The sequence below is a fragment of the Electrona antarctica genome (genome assembly GCF_951216825.1).
Source record: "Electrona antarctica genome assembly, chromosome: 22".
NCBI classification, from domain to species: Eukaryota; Metazoa; Chordata; class Actinopteri; order Myctophiformes; family Myctophidae; genus Electrona; species Electrona antarctica.
Genome location: NC_136805.1, coordinates 23,252,392 through 23,262,705, shown reverse-complemented (window position 1 = coordinate 23,262,705; position 10,314 = coordinate 23,252,392). Strand labels below are relative to the sequence as shown.

The following is a 10,314-nucleotide window of genomic DNA, read 5'->3' as shown; positions in this document are numbered from 1 at the left end:
TGTACACCTGGCTTTATCATTAGAGATGAGACTTGTTCGTGCGGAGGAATAACAACATCTGCAAGTTGGTGTGGTGCAGACCATCGGAATAAATTAAAAAAAACAAATGATACCAGAAAAACAAAGAGGCCATATTTAACATTTCCACAAGAGACAAGAACCAACCTGTCTTGTGGTTCTCCCAACCACCTTTAAAAGCAATGTTGAATAGAACCTTCTTCTGTCATTATCTATCTATAAATGCACCATATCTCTGTCTGTACGTGTGTACGGCTGTAATCCACGTAACTCGAGAACCGTTCGCCCCACCAACTTCAAATTCGACACGGGTATAACGGGTATTGCATAGCCGGGTAGGACATGGATCTCCAACTTCCATCGTTACCGACACTGTGCTCTACAGCCGGGCACCGGTCTACTATGGTGAAACAGTAAAACAAAATCTGACTTTGAGTACATAAACGAACACAAACATCAGATTATGCCATTAAAACGGTATTTTTGGGAAAGTGAAAAGCTGTATCGATTATATATTTTACCCTTGTTTGAATCTCTCTAGCAGCACAAAATTCAATAGGTCACCAATATCAGGGTAATGTGAGTGACACGTGAAATAGGCTAATAAAGGCTGCAAGCAGGCAAACTTGCTGACCAGGGATTGAACGCTGCGGTGTGTACTGTGTCCTGGACTTGTCCACCAGACGCCAGGTGGTCAGGGTGGGTAGTCACATCTCTACCAACCTCATTAGTCCCCCATGGTTGTGTACACCCACGACTGTGTAGCAAGAAACAGTTCCAACACCATTGTCAAGTTTGCCGATGCCTTAGTGGTCGTGAGCCCGATCTCAAATGACGAGGGGGACTATCTGAAGGCATGTGGCAGACCTATCGCAGTGGTGCCAGGAAAATCGACTCTTCTTGAACATTGGAAAGAAAGAGAGATGAACTGGACTATTGTACGCAACAGCAGAGGTCTTGCATGCTATATTGATCAATGGGAACCCAGTGTGGATGAGCAATGCCTGTATCAGGCAGCTGAGGACGTCTTAGAGAAGGTCCTGAAATTCTTCCACTCTTCATACTGGTTAGTATGGGAGAAGCTCTTCCCAGGATCGGTTAGCCCTCCAGTAGTTGGTGCCGTGCGGTCAGCTGATCACACCACATGGAGCTCCATCCCATCCCTGCAGGACGCAAATGACAGCAGGTGACACGTGCTGGGGTGTCTCAAAGGTCAGGGCTAATGCTGCATTCACATGGGATCAGGCAAGCGGTAGACGGCAAACCGCAAGTCATTTTAGTGGACGGGAGCAGGACGGTAAACAGAACAGGAGGGCACGGCAGCCAGAACCGGCGACGGTAACGGCAGACGGCACCAATGTTCAAATATTTAATCTTTTTACCGTTTTTATATCTTTTTTATCTTTTTTACCGTCCAGCAGGTTTGTCCATTTGCCGTCTATCGCTTGCCTGATTCCATTTGAATGCAGCATAAGCAAGATTAGTTTAGATAGTGTCAGATCACTAATGTACATGTATTTATGTGTAGGGTTATGTTATGTTAATGTTATGTGCAACAGTATGTTTATTTATTTACGAGTTGTGCGACCTCTCCTTTCTGTTCATGTTTATTTATTTGTCATGGACATCACAATCACATTGCATTGTAGATGCATTGCTTACAGTGTATTAGCACGAGTGCTAGTTCAACACCTGTCCACAGGAGACCTTTCTTAACTCTATAGTCTAAAACACAATCAAGTACAAAAATAAATATACAAGTAATATTTTACATCATCAAAATCATACCCAGTACACCTTATTGCACATATTATATTAGTATATCCAGATACCAAATGAATCCCCCATATTCTGCACATATTCCCACTGCTAGAGGTTTTAGTTATACCTGCCTTTCTTAGTTGTACTATATCCAACTTTACTTTTATATATCTTTTCTATTACTTTCACTGCATTGGTGTTGTTAACTTAGCACACTCTTGTGAAACATGCCCCACCAACATTGTGTTGCTTGTATTGTAATGTACCTGTACGAGTGAGTAACAAAATAAACCCTCTTAAGTCTCGATAACTTCTGGAGCATAATTCAGCCTGGTGACTGAGGTTTGCTTAAGTGTGCTACAGCTAATGAGTCAAACCTAGCTTCCTCCACATGCTCCATTGTCAGTCAGAGTTAAGTTCATTATTATATCAGTCTCCCATTTACCCACCACAGTGCCCAAACTGCCCATCCAGTCAAAATGTCCTCCACCAACAAACAAACGAAACCGAGACTCATAAATCAACTAAATGGAAAATGCGAAAAAGCCTTCTTCAGAGCAGACTAAAAAATGTTTTAGTCTACTCTGAAGAAGGCTCTGCCGAAACGCGTCAGCGTTCGTGAATAAACATGAGAAATTGCATCTGAGCCAGTCTTGCATCTTTTATTTTGGAGTGTCGCTTTTTCCATTTAGTTGGTTTAAGAGTTATTTTCAAAGCTGAGCACCCACTGCTTCAACCAAGGGCAGTTTCCAGAGGAAGCGCACCTGTTTTTCTTTCTTTAAACGAAACTGAAAATTAGCCAATTTATCAATTAATTCCGGAGCGGTTTGGAGATATGTGAGGGAAAACATGCAGACCATGTAAACTAAACCAAAAACCAACCATTATTTTCAGTAGAGGCAATCCCATCTGTTTCCAGTTTATATCTCTATATGCGTGTAATTTGCGCTACAGCTGATCTGAACACTGTGTAAACACATTTTTAATACATTGGTGGGGGAGGAACATCAGGACAGGAGTGAGTGTCGTAGTGGTCAGGGTTCAATTTGCTGGGGGGGGTCTAATGCCTCTGCTTTTGATATCCCCCTCTGGTCATTCATTTCCGGTAGGGATATGTTTTATCGCTGCATCTGGTCAGACTGAATTAAGTACATGCATTTCCTTTCGGGAAATGTAGACTGTCTGATACAGCATATTTTATATTTATGATTTATTTTGTATTATCACAATGTAATCATTTAATTATACATTTTAAATGTATGTTAACCAAATTATAATTATTTTCTTTGCAAAAATAGCTGACCTACAAGCTCAGAACGCATTGTATCGTAACACAGGGCGAGCTTGTAGATTGCTTATTTTCAGCACTTGTAGCCTACGTCTAACAGATTCACAGATTCTCTCTCTTCTCTGTGATGCTCTACTTCCCCTGTCCATCCATTCTCTCCATCAGTTTCCCCCAAACACTTTGGGCCGCTGATATACGGGACACATACTGTAACACATGCTGTGTGTACATTGATAGACGGGACACATACTAGTATCGCATGCTGTGAGTACGTTGCGGGGCACGATGGCGCGGAGAGAGTGAAGAACCTCCATGTAAAACAAACAAATTTCCAGCCGTGCAGGCTTTTATTGACAATTGGCAGGGCCATACGATAGGGAAGGGAACATTAAGTGCAGTACAAAATGGACACCTGAATGCTCAAACGGATATGGAATGTTCTGATTTGGTTAGACTAATAATGGCTGGGTATATATGTCTCCAATTGACGTGCACACTCGCAAGCACATGCGCATGCACGCGCACGCACGCACGCATGCACGTGCACACACACACACACACACACACACACACACACACACACACACACACACACACACACACACACACACACACACACACACACCACACACACACACGTGCATGAACAAACATGTACATGCACACACACACTCACAATTGTGCGAGGAGCCCCAGGCCCAGAGGGAATAATGGTTAGCAACCTGAAAAATGCCCTCATCACAAAAAGCCTCTGACAGTAATAAATGAAATAGTTCAGCGAAACACATTAATCCATGTTGGTGCCTGTGTGTGTGCGTGTGTGTTTGTGTGCGTGTGTGTGTGTGTGTGTGTGTGTATGACGGAGAGACTGCTGAAAAGGCTGTGTGAGTGCCGGAGCATAAGAAAGTGAGAACTAGTACCCAGCCATCATTGCTAAAGTACTCTCTCTTCTCTCGCTCTTTCACACACTCTTCCTTTCTCTCGCCTTTCCCTCTTCCCACTCTCTCTCTCTCTCTCCAAACTGTGTTTATTTAGCGTTCCCTCGTTCCCTCTTCTTTCTCATCTCTCTCCGTCGCTCCTCTCCTCGTCCTCCTCTGTCCAACAACCCCTCTCCTCTCCTTCCAAATTCTATACAACACGCTTCCATCTATGTCCCTCCTACCTCTATGTCCGCTGCAATCCCCCCTTTTCTGTCTCTAAATTGTGTACATTCACTCTCTCCACCTATACTTATTCCCTCCTTCCTGCCCTCTGCCTTCTCTCTCTCTCTGCCCCACTAGCTACCTCTCTCTGTGTCTTTCTCTTTGTCCCTCTCTCTCCCTCCCTCCCTCATGTTCTCTCTCTCCCCTCTCTCTCCAAACTGTGTATATTTGGGTCTGTCTATGGGGAGCCAGGGGTCATTATTAATCTTGCTGGCTCTCTTAGCTTCAGGCAGAACAGCGGGGCAGCATCTGTGTGAGTGTGTGTGTGTGTGTGTGTGTGTGTGTGTGTGTGTGTGTGTGTGTGTGTGTGTGTGTGTGTGTGTGTGTGTGTGTGTGTGTGTGTGTGTGCGCCTGCGTGAGTGTGGTACACTGGTGAATAACTGAGAGGGGAGAGGAGTGGTTGTGAATGAGTCTGTTACGCTGTGGGCTGAGCATAGGTGCGTGTGGGTGGGGGGGTGGACATGTCCACGCGAGAGCACTGTTTGTGTGTGTGCACGCGCACACATGCATGCATGCGTGTGCGTGCATGAGTGAGGGAGAGAGAAAGTGCATTTTGTCATGATGGATCACGGGAGACGCACATTCTTAATGCACACTCACACAAGACAGACACCCATGAGAAATGAAGGAGGGGAAGAAAGAGAGCGAGAGAGAGAGAGCAGAGTGGAAGAGGAGGAGGAGTTGGAAGAGTGTATGGGGGGGAGAGAGAGACCAAGCCAGAGAGAGATGGAGAGAAGAGGAGAGACAGCAGTGGGTGTGTAGGTGGACAAGGAGACACTGTGTGTGTGTGTGTGTGTGTGTGTGTGTGTGTGTGTGTGTGTGTGTGTGTGTGAGAGAGAGAGAGAGAGAGAGAGAGAGAATAAAAGAGAGAGCAGAAAGAGATAGAGTTAGGAGAGAGGAAAAGACAGAGGGGGGAGAAAGGGAAGGGAGAAGGGGCGAGTATCTCGTTCGTCGCAAACTCATTAACCGCTGTCCTCTCCTCCCTCCCTCCCTCCTGTGCTCCCACAATGCCGAGCAGCGGCGTGCATCAATAACGGCCGTGACAGCACGAAGGGGGACGGGTCAGACAAGCAACCACCGTCTCCCTGGCAACCACCACCACAGCCACCATTGCCACAACAATCGCCTCGCGCACACACACACACACACACACACATGCATGAATGCATGGACGCACACGTACACATACGCACGGCACTCACGCACATTCTCACACTCACACACACTCTCTCTCTCTCAACAGGGGTGTCCCCCCTTTCCTCCTGGCCCTCACCTCTCTTCCCATAACTGTCGCACGTGCACACACACGCACACGCACACGCACACACACACACACACACACACACACACACACACACACACAGGTGCGATATAGCGTTGTGTGGTATACAGTATCTACAGTATCTGATTGCACAATGACACTAGAGAATGCTGTTGATAGGGACATCTAATTGAGATGATTGCCTTCTCATTCTTCAACGTACCGCATATAGATGCCAGTAAATCAGCGGATTCTTAACTCTACCTGCAAAGTCAAATCTGGAGTGTTCATTTAGCACGTGGGCTCGGCTGTGTTCCGTGTGCATTTTGCTGTCACAAATGTCCTTGCACCTCAGCGATTAGCCAACATGTGTACCCTAAGCTGTTATGTTTTAGGGAGCATTTATGACAAGTGCGTACCTTTGCAGTACATTCAAATAGTTCTAGGCAGGTGTTGAGTGCAAACAAGCAAAAAATGGTCCCCACACTACAGGGCTCTCCCTCAGCTCATTAATGTACATGCTTTGCGTGTACATTAACGCTTTGCCTTTGCGCACGCACGCACGCACGCACGCACCAGCCTGCATCGTGCCCCTATAAGTGTGGATGATGCGTGAATTGAAATGTAGGGTGGGGGGCGGTGGATGAGCGGATCCCATCTTTACCGAGCATGCACCGCGGAATCCCAAGTGTTAATTTAACTTGTTTGGGCGACCTGGTAGCTGAGTGGTTAGGGCGTGTACGGGCTCAAATGCCTGATGAGTCCCCAGTTCGATTCCAAGCTCTTCAGGAGACCTAACGTGTGTGGGGCAGTGTTATGACCCTGGCCTAGGGGGTGCCTGGGAACATGGCAGAACAGGGCAGACACAGTTTAAAAAGTACCGTAATTTAGTATATCTCTGCTGTCGGGAAGAAACCACCTAACTCCAAAATGTTCATTTTTCAGAAAATGAAAAATATACATTTTTCAGGAAATGAAGAAAACCTCATATTTTTGAAATAAAGCAATACTGCCTCTTCAATGTTGGTGTTGTGACTTAATATATTGTCAATTACTTTCACACGAGGGGGAGAGTTGGAGGAGTTAGATGTTTTAGCAGACAGTTTGAGGGTCAAATGAAGTGAAGAAGTGTTGTCCAAAGCACTTTTTCCTACTTTTCATTGGTTCCATATTGTTTTAACTAACACACAGACGTAAAGGGTGTTCAATATAGCATGGATTTATGCGTTAGGTGGTTTCCTCCCGACAGTATACGATATATTAAATGATCAAAACCCAAATAAACAAACTAGAAGTAAACAGATGAAGAAATCAGTCAAGTCAGTAATGCAATGCGTGACATTTGTATGCATGAGTGTATAGTATGTGCGTGAGTGTTGTATGTATGTAACACAAATGGTGCAAATACCAAGGATCTGCCAAAGGACTGGGGAGCAGACTTTTTAAGGAGGCATCCAGGTGCTCCCCCATTAGCCTGATGACCTTCAGCACACTGCTCCCCAAGTCCTAGAAACCAAAGAGAGACACAACATTAGAGCAAAGCGAGTAGAAAGATGGATGGAACTGGATGATGAAGAGGTGACAGATGGTGGACAAAGGCCTGAGTCAGACAGACAGTCAGTCAGTCAGTCAGTCAGTCAGTCAGTCAGTCAGTCAGACAGACAGACAGACAGACAGACAGACAGACAGACAGACAGACAGACAGACAGACAGACAGATAGATAGATAGATAGATAGATAGATGGGGCCAGAGAGCAGCGAGAACAGCTACTCTCCACACATTATTTAATTAAGTTTGCTCTCCGGTTAATATTTCGTAATCTAATTAAGTCATTGAAGGTCATTTAAATGTTAACAGTCCTGTGGTGGTGTCTGTGAGACATGTCACCGCAACATCGCTTGCATCTCCTGAACAAGCCTAGAGAGTGTGCATGTGTGTGTGATAGTGTGTCACACTGTGTGTGTGTGTGTGTGTGTGTGTGTGTGTGTGTGTGTGTGTGTGTGTGTGTGTGTGAAGACAGAGAGAGATGCCACCTTTGATTGTGTCCATGGCATGCCCTGTGTGCAGCTCGGTGCGGAGGGAGCGCGAGCAGAGAGGCGACCGGCTGCTTTATGAAGAGAGAGGGAAGAGCGACACAGAGAGCGAGAGGTGGAGGAATACGTCTCAGGCAATTGGCAATAAACCGAAATAATGGGCAACGTCGGCTGACAGGTTTTGAAAGTGGCGGGCCGTTTGCAGCCCAGAGACGACGACGGCGCGGAGTTAAATATCATATCTAATAATCGTGTTTTTAAAAGAAATCATATTGCGGTTGTTAAGAGGACCGGTGCGAAATGTCAGATCCGAGTTCGTTTCACGCGCCTCTGATAGATGTGAAGCGACGAACCGGGGGCCCGAGCCTACGGAGAGAGAGAGAGAGACAGAGAGAGAGAGACAGAGAGAGAGAGAGAGAGAGAGAGAGAGAGAGAGAGAAAGGGGGGGGGGGGGGGGTATTTTCCTTTCGGATGGAAAACAAGGCAGGGGAGGAGCCGAGGCGCGGGCGTTCGCACCAATAAAGTGGCTAAAAATCCACGGGAGGGTCTTGCTAGTGTGCCCTGAGCCAATAGGAGCTGGAGTGATAGTCCACACCCCACGTGGGCTGTGAGTTCCAAACAACATCGACCATGCATTCAGTCTGCGCCGGCCAATCAAGGAGGCATAAAGTGTTAATCTCAACACGGATTGGTTCGCAGTTTCATATAGCCCCTCAGTCATCACGTTTAGACCATTTCTGTTAACTCTTTCCTACCACACAGGAAGAACAGCCGCACTATAAAATAACCCTATACTGCAATATAGCCAAATGTGAATTAATGAATGATGCCAGGGATGGTTTGTTTTAGTAACAAGATATATCCGTTGATCCGAGCTGTTTCAAAGGCACATTTTAAGACGCATTTAAAGAAAAATATCTGGGGGTAATAGCACTGTAGCCCATGGGGCAAAAAATAGTCCTGTAGGCTTTTGGCTTATATGTGTTTCTCTGATCATAATCAAATCAGCATGCAAGAAAAACCAATGAGATTAAAAGCATGTGATAAATGGCTGCTCTGCAGTCAAGTATAACCCACATTCACACGTACACACCCTAAACCGTGGCCCTGGCCCTCTCCTTGGCCGGTGCCATACCTTACGTGGGCTCTCTCCATATGCGATGTACATGTTCCAGACATTGTAATGTTGCGGGACTGATTGTAAATGACTAGAATTGTTGAAATACAAGGCGATTATATCAGGATTGGTGGGCTGTTGGGGAAAGGTCCCGTTGTGATTTTTCACAGAACACCTTTGATATCCCCACACACCTCCCCTCTCTCTCTCTGACTCTATGCTATTTTAATTGCAGTCGATGATTTAGTTTGATAGCGTCCACATGTTGACGTCTTCTGCGTTCGTTCACTACTACTTATGTTTCTAGACGCCCCCCCCCCCTCCCCATTAACGAAACGAAGGAGCATTAAAACTGCGATTAAAAATAGTTCCAGAATCCTGCCCTCCTGTGCTATGCAGTCACACAGGCACCAACAGTGACAAACCAAGCATCAATCTTCTGATTTTTCCCCCCTTCAAAAAAAACATATAGGTTCCCATAAGGGACCCATCCAAGACTGGAATGGACAGACACCGCCCCTGAGTGGCGGCTTTGGAAACTACAACTGCGAACGCTGACTTGATGAATATAGTGACCCAAGACAGTACACTGAGCAAAGGTCAAATACAATGTGTGTGTGTGTGTGTGTGTGTGTGTGTGTGTGTGTGTGTGTGTGTGTGTGTGTGTGTGTGTGTGTGTGTGTGTGTGTGTGTGTGTGTGTGTGTGTGTGTGCGTATGTGCGAGAGAGAGTGAGATACGACAGACAGAAAGAAGGTATCTGAGATAGAAAGAAAAAGAGAGAATCAATCTCTGTGTGTGTGTGTGTGTGTGTGTGTGTGTGTGTGTGTGTGTGTATGTATGTGTGTGTGTGTGTGTGTGTGTGTGTGTGTGTGTGTGTGTGTGTGCACGCGCGTGCGCAACTTCGCAGCATGCTCAGTGTGTGGGCTAGAGCGTCAGATTATACGTGTGTATGATGAGAACAAGAGAGGTTGGATGTTTGTGTGATTGTGTACCGTATTTGATGTGTGTGGCGTGTTTGTGTGTGTGTGTGTGTGGGGGGGGGGGGTTATCGACAAGGTGGGAGGCTGACAGCGGAGACCAGGGATTGGTTTACCTCCATCTCATCAGTCCCCAAAAAAGCTACGGCCCCCATGGACAGGAGGAACAGAGTTCAGGAGGAGAAGAGCTGGGTGCAGAGAGTTGAAAGACGAGAAATGGGTGGAATAAAAAATAAAATAAGAGAAAGAACGAGAGAGAGGGGGGGGGGGGGGGGGGGCATGGGATATTGAGAGGAGAAAAGACAGGGAAAAGGGGCCTTCTTCAGAGAGAGAGAGAGAGAGAGAAAGAGAGAGACCGGGGACAGAATAAGACAGATGGACACAGGAAATGGGAGAGGAGATGGGGGTGGCCCTGTGAGTAGCAGTGAGAAGGGACCACTGCTTGGACAGATGCATTGCAAAATGCTGAGTGTATTATACTCATGTGTGTGCGTAACTGCGTGTGAATGTGTGTGTGTGTGTGTGTGTGTGTGTGTGTGTGTGGGGGGGGGGGGGGTAAAGAGGAATAGTATTGCAGATGACTTACATCTGCAATAGGGTTGGACAGACAGACTGTTGTTGTAAGCAGAGGGTCGCAAGTTTGTTTGTCCTGCCA

General features: G+C 46.3%; 1 long non-coding RNA gene across 1 annotated transcript in view; it reads right to left on the bottom strand.

Moving 5' to 3' along the window:
• Positions 1-877: 877 nt before the first annotated feature.
• LOC306915979 overlaps positions 878-10,314 on the bottom strand; it is a 22,623-nt gene continuing 13,186 nt past the window's right edge. The window contains exons 4-5 of the long non-coding RNA XR_013788908.1: positions 6,939-7,036; positions 878-1,181 (exon numbers count right to left, since the gene is read on the bottom strand). This is a non-coding gene — a long non-coding RNA (uncharacterized lncRNA). The remainder of the gene's footprint in view (positions 1,182-6,938; positions 7,037-10,314) is intronic.